Genomic DNA, 13,010 nt, shown 5'->3' with positions numbered 1-13,010 from the left:
GTGGCGACAGGTAATCAGAGATGGAGGAAGGCACATAAGAGACACTACCATAACAGACCACCGGGGGAGCCCACAAACCGAATTCACAACAGTACCCCCCCCTTAAGGAGGGGGCACCGAACCCTCACCAGAACCACCAGGGCGATCTGGATGAGCACTATGAAATGCACGAACCAAATCGGGAGCATGAACATCGGATGCTGTCACCCAAGAATTATCCTCCTGGCCATAACCTTTCCACTTAACCAGATACTGAAGTTTCCGTCTGGAAACACGGGAGTCCAAGATCTTTTCCACCACATACTCCAATTCACCCTCAACCAACACAGGAGCAGGTGGATCAGCAGAAGGAACAACCGGTACCTCATACCTCCGCAATAATGACCGATGGAAAACATTATGGATATTAAAAGATGCTGGGAGGTCCAAACGAAAGGACACAGGATTAAGAACCTCCAGGATCCTATAAGGGCCGATAAACCGAGGCTTAAACTTAGGAGACGAGACCTTCATAGGAACAAATCGAGAAGACAGCCACACCAGGTCCCCAACACAAAGACGAGGACCAATACGCCGATGACGATTAGTGAACTGTTGAGTCTTCTCCTGGGACAACTTCAGATTGTCCACAACCTGTCCCCAAATCCGATGCATCCTATCAACCAGAGCATCCACTCCAGGACAATCCGAAGACTCCAATTGACCGGACGAAAACCGAGGGTGAAACCCTGAATTACAAAAAAATGGAGAAACCAAAGTGGCAGAACTGGCCCGATTGTTAAGGGCAAACTCTGCCAACGGCAAAAAGTCAAGCCAATCATCCTGATCAGCGGACACAAAACACCTCAAGTAAGTCTCCAAGGTCTGATTAGTACGCTCAGTCTGGCCATTAGTCTGAGGATGGAATGCAGACGAAAAAGACAAATCGATACCCATCCTGGCACAGAACGTCCGCCAAAATCTAGACACAAACTGAGTACCCCTGTCAGACACTATATTCTCAGGAATACCATGCAAACGCACCACATTCTGAAAAAATAGAGGAACCAACTCAGAGGAGGAGGGCAATTTGGGTAAAGGTACCAAATGAACCATCTTAGAAAAACGGTCACAAATCACCCAGATGACAGACATCCTACGAGAAACCGGAAGGTCAGAAATAAAGTCCATAGAGATGTGCGTCCAAGGCCTCTTAGGAATAGGCAAGGGCAACAACAACCCACTGGCCCTAGAACAGCAGGGCTTGGCCCGAGCACAAACATCACAAGACTGCACAAACATGCGCACATCTCGAGACAAAGAAGGCCACCAGAAGGACCTAGACACCAAATCCCTGGTGCCAAAAATTCCAGGATGACCTGTCAACGCGGAAGAATGAACCTCCGAGATAACTCTACTGGTCCAATCATCAGGGACAAACAGTCTACCAGGCGGACAGCGATCAGGCCTATCCACCTGAAACTCCTGCAAAGAACGCCGCAGGTCTGGGGAGACAGCTGACAATATCACCCCATCCTTCAGGATGCCGGTAGGTTCGGAATCACCAGGCGAGTCAGGCTCAAAACTCCTAGAGAGGGCATCCGCCTTCACATTCTTGGACCCAGGCAGATATGACACCACAAAGTTAAATCGGGAGAAAAACAACGACCAGCGCGCCTGTCTAGGATTCAGACGCCTGGCCGACTCAAGATAAATTAGATTCTTGTGGTCAGTGAGGACCACCACCTGGTGTCTAGCACCCTCAAGCCAATGACGCCACTCCTCAAACGCCCACTTCATGGCCAGAAGTTCCCGATTTCCCACATCATAATTTCGCTCAGCGGGCGAAAACTTTCGGGAGAAAAACGCACATGGTCTCATTACTGAGCAGTCAGGATCTTTCTGCGACAAAACTGCACCTGCTCCGATCTCTGAAGCATCCACCTCAACCTGGAACGGAAGTAACACATCAGGTTGGCGCAACACAGGAGCGGAAGAAAAGCGGCGCTTAAGCTCTTGAAAGGCCTCCACAGCCGCAGAGGACCAATTAGCAACATCAGCACCCTTTTTGGTCAAATCAGTCAAAGGTTTAGCAATGGCAGAAAAACCCGCTATAAATCGGCGATAGAAATTAGCAAAACCCAAGAACTTTTGCAGACTCTTCAAAGAAGTAGGTTGCATCCAATCACAAATAGCCTGGACCTTGACAGGGTCCATCTCCATAGATGAAGGGGAAAAAATATATCCCAAAAAGGAAATTCTCTGAACTCCAAAACTACACTTTGAGCCCTTTACAAAAAGAGAATTAGCTCGCAAAACCTGAAAAACTCTCCTGACCTGTTGAACGTGAGATTCCCAGTCCTCCGAAAAAACAAGAATATCATCCAAATACACAATCATAAACTTATCCAGATATTCACGGAAAATATCGTGCATAAAGGACTGAAAAACGGAAGGGGCATTTGCGAGACCGAAAGGCATTACCAAATACTCAAAATGGCCTTCAGGCGTATTAAATGCGGTCTTCCACTCATCCCCCTGCTTAATCCGCACCAAATTATACGCACCACGTAGATCGATCTTAGTGAACCACTTAGCCCCCTTTATGCGAGCAAACAGATCAGTCAGTAAAGGTAACGGGTACTGGTATTTAACTGTAATCTTATTCAAAAGTCGATAGTCGATACAAGGTCTCAATGAACCATCCTTTTTACCTACAAAGAAAAATCCTGCCCCTAGTGGAGACAACGAGGGGCGAATATGACCCTTTTCCAAGGATTCTCTGATATACTCCCGCATAGCAGTATGTTCGGGCACAGACAAATTAAACAAGCGACCCTTAGGAAACTTACTACCGGGGATCAATTCAATAGCGCAGTCACACTCTCTGTGGGGAGGGAGAGAATCAACTTTAGGCTCTTGAAAGACATCATAAAAATCTGACAGAAATGCTGGGATCTCAGAGGGAGTAGATGAAGAAATAGGAACCAAAGGTGCATCCCCATGAATACCCCGACATCCCCAGCTCAACACAGACATAGATTTCCAGTCCAAGACGGGATTATGAATCTGTAACCATGGTAATCCAAGCACCAAGACATCATGTAGGTTATATAATACAAGGAAACGAATAATCTCCTGATGGTCTGGGGTAAGACGCATAGTCACTTGTGTCCAATATTGTGGTTTATTGCTAGCCAAAGGTGTAGAATCAATACCCTTCAGGGGAATAGAAACTTCCAACGGCTCCAAATCAAACCCACAACGCTTGGCAAAGGACCAATCCATGAGACTCAGAGCGGCGCCAGAATCCACATAAGCATTCACAGTAACAGATGATAAGGTACAAATCAATGTCACGGACAAAAGAAATTTTGACTGCAAGGTACCTGTAGAAAAAGATTTATCAACCTTTTTATCAACCTTATTTATACGTTTAGAGCATGCTGATATAACATGAGCTGGATCTCCACAGTAGAAGCACAATCCATTTTTGCGCCTGTAATTTTGACGTTCGCCTCTAGACAAAACACGATCGCATTGCATATGCTCTAATGCCTTTTCAGAGGTCACCGCCAAATGGTGCACAGGTCTTTGCTCAGAAGACACCGCCATATGGTGCACAGGTTTTTGCTCAGAAGATACCGCCATATGGTGCACAGATTTTTCCTCAGAAGACCCCGCCATATGGTGCACTTTCAAACACAGAAAAAAAAAAAACCTTTTCTTCTCCTTCCTACTTTAGTGCATATTTTAACACATAGATTTTTTATTGGCCGGCCAAACTGTTATGGTTACCCCAATGACCAGGGGAATAAAAATACAAAACAGACTAGCTCTCGGGTGATGGAAACTAAGGTCGACCGTGACCTGAACCTGACCCAACACTTACAGTAGCCGGGGGATGTACCTACGATGCCCTAGACACCACGCGCCAGCCGGAGATCTAACTACCCCTATAAGAGGAATATACAGGCCTGCCTTACCTCCAGTGAGGAACCCCAAAAGATGATAGTAGGCCCCCACAGATATTGACGGTGAGTTCAGAGGAAATGACATACGTAGGATGAACAGCAGATTTAGCACAGTGAGGTCCGCTTACTAGATAGCAGAAGGACAGGAAAGTGTTACTTCACGGTCAACCTAAAAACACTATTCAAAAACACCATCCAGAAACTACTTTAAACTCCAGTGACAACTCATGCCACTGGAGTAGTAATTTTCTGTCCACAAGAGCTTCCAGCACTGAAAGGTCACATTGCAGATAGCTGGACAAAAATAGCAAAACAAGAAACAAAAATTCAACTTAGCTGAACTGGGACTTGAAGCAGGTGAATGCAACAGAATGCTACTAGCACATTGTTGGCCGGCATATGACTAACAGCCAAGCAGCCTTAAATAGGAAACTCCCCTAGAGGGTGGCGACAGGTAATCAGAGATGGAGGAAGGCACATAAGAGACACTACCATAACAGACCACCGGGGGAGCCCACAAACCGAATTCACAACAGTTTACCTTCTATCCTAATTATCTACCAACGTAATTAACCATTTTCTTTTCACAACATCAAACCTTCTCATTATTTTTCTCACTACCATGCATGCTGGACACCACGTCTACCCCTACGGGCCCACTGCATCCCTCTACTATCTTTCACCTTTCCTTTTTAGAGAACATCATCAGCATTTCTTCACAATTAACTAGTTGAACACATATAACTTACTCATGTAAACATTATCATCATTTTCTTTCGTCGAACATTGTTGCTACCTGTCTTAAAGCAATATCACCATTTACGTGCGACAAGTGAACATCCCCTTTAAGAGAGGACTAAGTCTCTATGAGGTAGCACGCTTTCTCAGGCTACCAGTCCGTACTCAACAAAGGTTCCAGTGTGGTATCTTCACAAAGAGTCCTTCTTTAAGTAAAACCAGTAGGGAGCACCTTTAATAAGGTGCAAACTATATACAAGAAGTTCGGATCATGCACTGTTCATGATTTCAGCAGTTCTGGAAACTTTGTGCAAAACTTTAGAAAAATCAAACAAAAGCAAAACAATAGGGATCCCGGGTCAACAGAAGGATCCCCTTAAGAGTTAACCCTGGACGGGTTTTAGCAGCATCAGAAATCAACAAACCAACAGTTAAGAACTATGTACATTCCAAGCAGAGTCTTAAAATCTTACTCGTTCTTCGGGGAAGGTGGTTTCCTCCCGGGCCTCACCAGACCAACGGGTCGTCCTGCCGATTCAAGGATCGGGTCCCGCCCCAACAATGACAGGATCCCTCGCCGGGATGTTCTTCTCACCGAGGCTCCGGCACGCCCCCAAGGTACATGGTGGGTCCGGGTTCCCCGCTGTTCTTCAGGGCCAGGTTCTGCGGCTTCTTCAGTAGGAGACTTATCCTCTGCTGTTCTGGCAGCGGCTTGGAGTGCGACACACCGCTGGACGCCCTGCGCCATCCAGCCAGCCTCTCCCGTAGCCCTCCTCCATCTGGTATAAGTTACCGCATCACCTGGCTCCAGGTCGCGAGGGAATCTTCCTTCGCAGGGCTCCACCTCCTCCCGGTCCATGTGGACTTGTAGCGGCTCCCCAATCTCTTGTATAACCCCGCGTCCATATCGGGGGTTGAAGGAGACCACTACACCCCAGTGGGACAAGGGGACCTCCGCAACGGTGGTTAGATCAACCTGGGTTGCCGGTTGTGGTCGGGCTCGCCATGCAGCCATCAAGCGCTGTAGGTGTTCGGCCTCGGGCATGAGCTTCAGGCCCTGTGTCTGCAGCGCACCTTCAGCCGCGACCGGGTTGGGAGGAGCAGGGGACACTGGAGACAAGCAGACCTCCGTGGGCTGGCCCAGCCGAGCGATCACGCGGCATCGGCCTCCAAACGGGCAGCGATCCGCCGGGCCTCGGCCATACTCTCTTCCGACGGCGGCCGGGGAGGTTGGCCCATCGTTGGCTCTGCAAGGGTCAGCTCCCGCAGCGACGGCGTACCCTGGGCCACATCGGGCTGTTCAGCCTCTCTCCGAGTCCGATCATTCCCATGCGGTGCTTCCGGCGTCGCCATCTTTATCTCCTCTCCAGTGTCTTCTTCCCGCGGTCTCTTTCGTGGGCGGCCCCGTCTCCATGGTCTCCACCCTCCAAACAGGATCAGGAGGCGGACCTCGGCTGTTGACGGACACGTCCTCAGTACACAGAAATATTTAGACTGGGCGGCCATTGCTGTTCGCGCTCTCCAGCTTGCCCACGCCTACTCCACGCCTCTTTTCTTCTCCTGCGCTATAATGGCGGCGGATTTTGGTGGTAAATGGCGCAGCACAGTCTTTGTCATAAAGTACAGTCCAAGCACAACAAATCACAGTTCCAAGGCACACATGACCTGATTCTTCAGGCTTAAGTAGATCCTGTTCGTGACGCCAAGTTGTAGCGCCCCCACTGCCACAGGGCCGAGGGGTACCCGGTGCCGGGCCTCTGAGTCTCTGCTCCGGGGTTGTCACGGTGGCTAGGCCCGGTCCGTGACCCTGTCGTGGGGCGCACAGTGTAATAGGTATAACGGATGATGGTGATGAGGCTGTAGTGGTGCAGTGCAGTAAATAACGAGGACACCAGGTTGCAGTCTCTTTACCTCTTTACTGAAGATCTCCGGGTCCTCAGTCCAGAATATGGTTCACCAGGCTGCGCAAGTCCGGCCGGTCCAATGGCACCTCCAGAGTTCCCTTCACAGGTGGAAATCGGTGCCTTCCTTCTAGCGCTATGTGTTGCGGTCCTTCCCTGCTGTGCTTACGGAAAGTCCCCACAACTGTTGTGTCTGTTTCTTAAGTTCCCTCACAACTCAATTAGATGATGTTCTGCTAATTCTCCGTCCCTCCCTGGTGTTCTGGTTGGGACGGCACCCGTTTGACGGGTAGGCTCGGAGCTCTTCCGGGACCCTAGAGTCGCCCCTCTCCACAAGTTGCCCCCCAAGACTGCATAGGTGATTTAGGTTAGACAGCCCGCCTCAGACTGACTGTCCTGCCGCTGTTTAGAGTATTGCTTGAAGCTGAATGTTATTATACTCCCTCGGCGTTCCGGCCACCGGTAGTGCGCCTCAGTAGGATGTTGCCTCGGTCTTACAGCACGACCCCCACTGGTATTTCTCCTTTTGCGTGATCTCGTTTCTCACTCAGCACAATCTATCTCTCTTCTAGTCCTTCCTTGGGCACCGCCGCTACCCGGAGCAGGCACGGTCCCGTTACGTTCGTTCAAGTTGCCAAGCCTCTGTCAGGATCCCACCCCTGACAGAGACCCTACTGTATCTTCCCCCCACAACACCCTCTGCCACAAGGTGTTGCCTGGTTCCAACCCAGTCAGCTTTCTGATCTAACTTCCTGCCTGACCCCCAGTTTACCCACTATGGTGGGGAGTGGTCTAATGAATAGAACCCTTAGCTCCCCCCGGAGGCCCGACTGTGAAATGTATTGGTGTCTGTGATACCTGATCAGATGAACTCCTTCAGTGCCATTAGACGCACCATAGCTCCCCTTAGTGGCGGAGCCACAGTACTGCAACGACCAGGACTCTGGGGCGCTGCACATGCCCTCTGAAAGTTTGTATGGTGCCACCAAAACCTCTGAACCCTTATTTCCAAGAGGTTTTAGAACAATTTGGTTGCATAAATTTGGAGAGTGTGGGAGGTCTCTCTTTTTTTTATTTTGGGAGCCTCCAAACTAAAGGCCCCCCATACAATTTAGTCTAATTTTGGCCGAAACTGTCTATATCAATGGGTTTAGAAGGGAGTCTAACGTGTTTGGGGTTCCCAAATAAAAGATCATCATTGAAGATGTATATCAACCATGTCCAACTTTGGACTGAAGAATCTCTTTGTTCTCCTGGAGATAAGTTGTCACTGAACATGGGTGGTGACGGCTTTCTCAAAGAGAACACAAGAGAGCATGAGAGAGCCATCGGAATTGGTTGTCAACCCAACCATCGGCTGAAGCATCGTCTGATAGCCATCTAACGTGTGTGGTGGACTTAAGTTCTTGCATATTTGGGTATCACGGATGACCCATTTCTTGTCCTTAGAAACCATGGGCCATGTTTTGTACATGATCATAGTAGAAGTCTTCAATTTTGGCCTAACAAAAAACCAATGATAGAGCACATGGAGCTCCTATATGTGTAGCTAAAAATGTCTACTAGGCCTAGTAAAGAGACAATAAATCTGTATGATGTATGGTTTAAGAACTCAATCTTGATGTCTGGCCACATACAGCTACAAGCCTCGTATATGTAGCCGTGATTGTTGGTTCAGTCAATTACAGTGGGAAGCTCTGGGCACGCTATAATGTCTCATGTTTTATTTACATCGTCTTTCTGCTTTCAGCCTGACTATAGAATTAAGTCTCCGGGGGCCTTAGGAAGTCAGACAAATAAGTAGGACATGCCACTCTGTCTGGGAGAGAGTACGAGTCCCCGTCATCAGTACTCAAACCGAAAACCGATATACATTGATTTACCCTAGAGATCCTTTACAAAAATCTTTAAAATGGTATTGACGAGAGGGAAAAACATCAACAAAACCAGACAATGGTGGAAAGAATGGAACTTCATGGGGAAGGTAATCGGAATTATATATATACAGTATATGCACACATAGAGTTTGCCTAAAAATATTAGACATAATATAGCTTGATTTTGCAGAATTTTTTGGACTATAAGCCCTACTCCAAAAATAAGCCCTAGTTACAGTCAGGGCCGGCATTAGGGAGGGCACCCTGGGCCCACAGCATTTACATAACCCTTGGTACCATCACGGTCATGTGACCACGACCGTGAAGAGAAGATGTCAGAAAAAAAATAAAAATATCCCCAGAAAATAAGCCCATCTTTTGGAGCAAAAAGTAATTTAAGACATGGGTGAGTCCACATCATAGTTACCATGGTGTCCCACTGCACTTTTTATTACAAACAAGGCAATAAATTACCGGTATTTATGAGAAATTCGATTCAGGCTGCCTTGCCCCGATGTCCCATCCAGTCCTCTGTTGCAGCCGGTCTTCATTTTTGCAAAAGGTCATACATGGAAAGAGGGATTCTTCATCTACACAAAGTCTCCTTATTTTGCCATAAAGCAGTCATCAACCTAAACTGGACTTGTAACAATAAAAAATTAGATTAATCACTTAAATAAACCCAAAACAAAAAAAAAAGTGCAATGAAAAAAAAAAATTGCACTCTCTCCTTTAGGCTCCTCCATTTTTATTCTATACAGTCTCCAAAAAAAAAACAAAAACAGGAATATATAAGTACTGATGTCCTGTGTAAGACAACTGACTGGAGCAGGAGCCGCCTCCCCCTACTGCCCTGTCTGCAATTGGATGAAAGATTGCCAAGCTTTGCCTTATTTGGTAGAGGGGGTGGAGCCTTATCCGCCAACACACCAAATAGGGAACTGATCAGCAGATTAGCGGCCCATCTCAGTCAGCGCTCCCTTTAGAAGGATGGCTAGTTTGTCCTGTGTTCTCTAGCAGTGAAGAATAAAGAGATGGTCAGTCTGAAATCGAACATGCCCTATTGATATCTTCCCTGACCATCATCAGTCCGGGGACTATTTTCCGAACCTGTGGATATTATTGGTGGGTTTGGATGGCATTAGTATAATTTGTATGGGGATTTTAGCACCCCTAGAATTAGAGAGATCTGATGCCTCCATTTGAAAGGTGAGGCAATCACACCTTACCCAATTGTCCATCCCGCCTACCCATTATATGGATCTTGCCTGATATACATCCCTAAATGACTACGTCTAAAACTAACATAATGGATATTGTAAAAATTCAAGATTCTGAAGATTGGCAAACCAGACGGCTCGTTTGGTCTTTGAATAGGTAAAGCAAAGATTTTTCTCATTTTTAGCCTCTCCATAGTCACAACCCAGGTGATGGAGACAATATAGGAATCCGATGCTCCGCGGAGAGAAATGCCTGGGGATCAGATAGGATTATTGATGAGGACGATTACAATTGCAGAGGCCACTGCTATCGAAATGTAAAAAGATTGATTTCCCACCCAGAAGACTTATCTCTGCTCGGCTGAACGCTCCGCTGCCCGCCCCACGGTCCCAAAGCCTAATAGACGGGGAAGAAGGGACCCCCCACTCCTTCTCCTTGCACCAATATTTGCATTACATACATTATTCAGAAAGGTCTGGCTGCTTATTCTGTTAAAAATATAACAATTCTGTACATTGCACTTGTGATAATGGCGCTGCTGAACGGTATGACATGTACAAATCTTCACAAGTGATATTAGAAATCCCCAATTCATATTATTTAGTCTGAAACGACACATGTGTGTTGTATATAATCAGACCAGTAAATCAGCTCCAAATAGCATTTTTAAAAATAGGAGAAACCGGAGCATATTTATGTATAAAAAATATATTTTATTGTAACATGAAATGAAAAAACAACAATGACACTAAACAGCGTATAGTAAGTACCAAAATACATAGATATAAGGGGCATCCACCCCTCTATCAAATCCCCATATATGTGCAAATGTAGGAGGGAAATCCCTTCCATATAATACAGCCCGGTTTAATGGCCAGTTGGGGGTCTGTTCTCTCTGGCGGGACTCCACGCCTCTGTTCCCCTCTCTGCACCCCGGTAAGCTGACCAGGTCTTATTTATTTAGCACATAAATTGTGTTTCTATGCTTTTGCTTTGATTACTGACCATCCAACTGGCCATTAAACCGGGCTGTATTATATGGAAGGGATTTCCCTCCTACATTTGCACATATATGGGGATTTGATAGAGGGGTGGATGCCCCTTATATCTATGTATTTTGGTACTTACTATACGCTGTTTAGTGTCATTGTTGTTTTTTCATTTCATGTTACAATAAAATATATTTTTTATACATAAATATGCTCCGGTTTCTCCTATTTTTAAAAAATCTTCACAAGTGTCTGATGGGCTCTTTATGTGTAGTGAAAATGTGGTAATGATATTACATTGGGCCAGGGGGCAGCTGCAGATGTGCAGGGGTAGCAGGTAGCATACCCAGTCCATAGCATTATACCAGACCCTTTGACTCGTTTTACAAGCCATGCCATCTCCATTGCCAATTTCTCACCCCCTGAATTTGGGTTTGGATGCGAAGGCTCCGTCTCATGAGGAAGCAACCCAGTGTCCAGCACCAGAAAAGGTCTGGAGGAAGGTGTAAATGGCTGAACTTAAGCTACAGGGCACGGTGTAAACTGTGACTCCCCCTTGGGCAACATACAGCTCCCCAATAATCACGTCATATTGTACAGGGCCATATAATGTTCATACATTGCTGACACATAGCATGCAGGTGACAGTGTCCAAACACGCCCTACCATACAGTGCCAAACATTGCTACAAACAATGCTGAAATAATACTGCCTTACACTGCCCAAATAATATCCCCATATACAGTGCCGAAACATTAATGCTATACAATGCTGAAATATTACTGCCTTACACTGCCCAAATAATACTACCATACAGTGCCAAACATTACTACAAAAAATTGCTGAAATAATACTGCCTTACACTACCCAAATAATGCCACCATACAGTGTCCAAACATTAATGCTATACAATGATGAAATATTACTGCCTTATTGTGCCCAAATAATAGCACCACACAGTGCCAAACATACTCATACAAAGCTGAAATAATACTGCCTTACTCTGCCTAAGAAATGCCATTATCCAATGTCCAAAAATTACTGTCATACAATGCTGAGATAATACTGCCTGACACTGCCCAAATAATATCACCATACAGTGCACAAATATTAGTCTCATAGGCTACTTGTTCCAAAGACAGGTCTTCTAATTAAGTGTCCAAATAATACTGTCATACTATGTTCAAATAATTCCTTAATGTGCCAAAATATTACCACCATACAGTGTCCAAATAATACTGCCATAATATGTCTAAACAATGTCTTACAATGCCTGATCATTACCACTAAACAGTGATCAAATAATACTGCTATATGTCCAAATAATGCCTTACAGTGCGCAACTATTACCACTATACAAACCGAAATAATACTGCCATATTATGTCCAAATAATGCCTTACAGTGCCCAAATATTACCACCATACATTGTTCAAATATTACCAGTATACAAACCCAAATAAGACTGCCATTCTGCATCCAAATAATGCCTTACAGTGCCCAAATAATGCTGCCATACCATGTACAAATAATGCCTTACATTTCCCAAATATTACCACCATACAACGTCCAAATAACACTGCCGTATGATGGACAAATAATGCCTTACAGTGCCCAAATGTTACCCCCATAGTGTCCAAAAATACTGCCATACTATTTCCAAATAACGCCTTGCTCAAATATTACCACCATATAGTGCCCAAATATTACCACTATACAAACCCAAATAATACTTCCATACTGTGTCCAAATAATGCCTTACACTGCCCAAATATTACCACCATACAGTGTCCAAATAATACTGCCATACTATGTACAAATAATGCCTTGCAGTGCCCAAATATTACCACCATACCTGAATTTTGCCATCATGTAATACCCAAGTATCCCTATTTAAAAGTTTTTTTGTCCTTGGAAATATTCACTCTGTTGCATTTATTACCCCTCTGTAATAATCCTATAATCCAGCACCTACGGTATTATATTTCCTAAATTTCCAACTAAAGGAGTTGTACTTCCCTACGCTGACACATAAAACACTCCCTGTATAATCGCACTCCCCTGTACGATGTACACGTGGATTCGGCCATTGTACCTGTGTCAGGCGGATGGCGGTACAGTATTGCGGTAATAGCTTCACACACAGGGTCACTATGTGTCAGTCATATCTGCAGACTTACTGCTCAGTCAGGACAGATTTAATTTCTGGCCTGAAGACAGTTCACAGCTAAATGAATCTGACAGCCACTTCCAGAGCGGCATTTCTAAAAATGGGAAAATAAAAAAAGCAGATTCCAATTCTCAAAAATGATTAGTGCTTCACACAAGGTCT

The 13,010-nt window shown here is 45.6% G+C and overlaps 1 protein-coding gene across 2 annotated transcripts in view; it reads left to right on the top strand.

Moving 5' to 3' along the window:
• TMEM178B (transmembrane protein 178B) overlaps positions 1-13,010 on the top strand; it is a 294,112-nt gene that overhangs the window by 229,758 nt on the left and 51,344 nt on the right. The gene's annotated exons all lie outside the window — the stretch shown is intronic.

This window comes from Ranitomeya variabilis, chromosome 5, assembly GCF_051348905.1.
Source record: "Ranitomeya variabilis isolate aRanVar5 chromosome 5, aRanVar5.hap1, whole genome shotgun sequence".
Taxonomy (NCBI): domain Eukaryota; kingdom Metazoa; phylum Chordata; class Amphibia; order Anura; family Dendrobatidae; genus Ranitomeya; species Ranitomeya variabilis.
The sequence above is the reverse complement of the archived record's forward strand: the minus strand, read 5'-3'. Positions and strand labels throughout refer to the sequence as shown.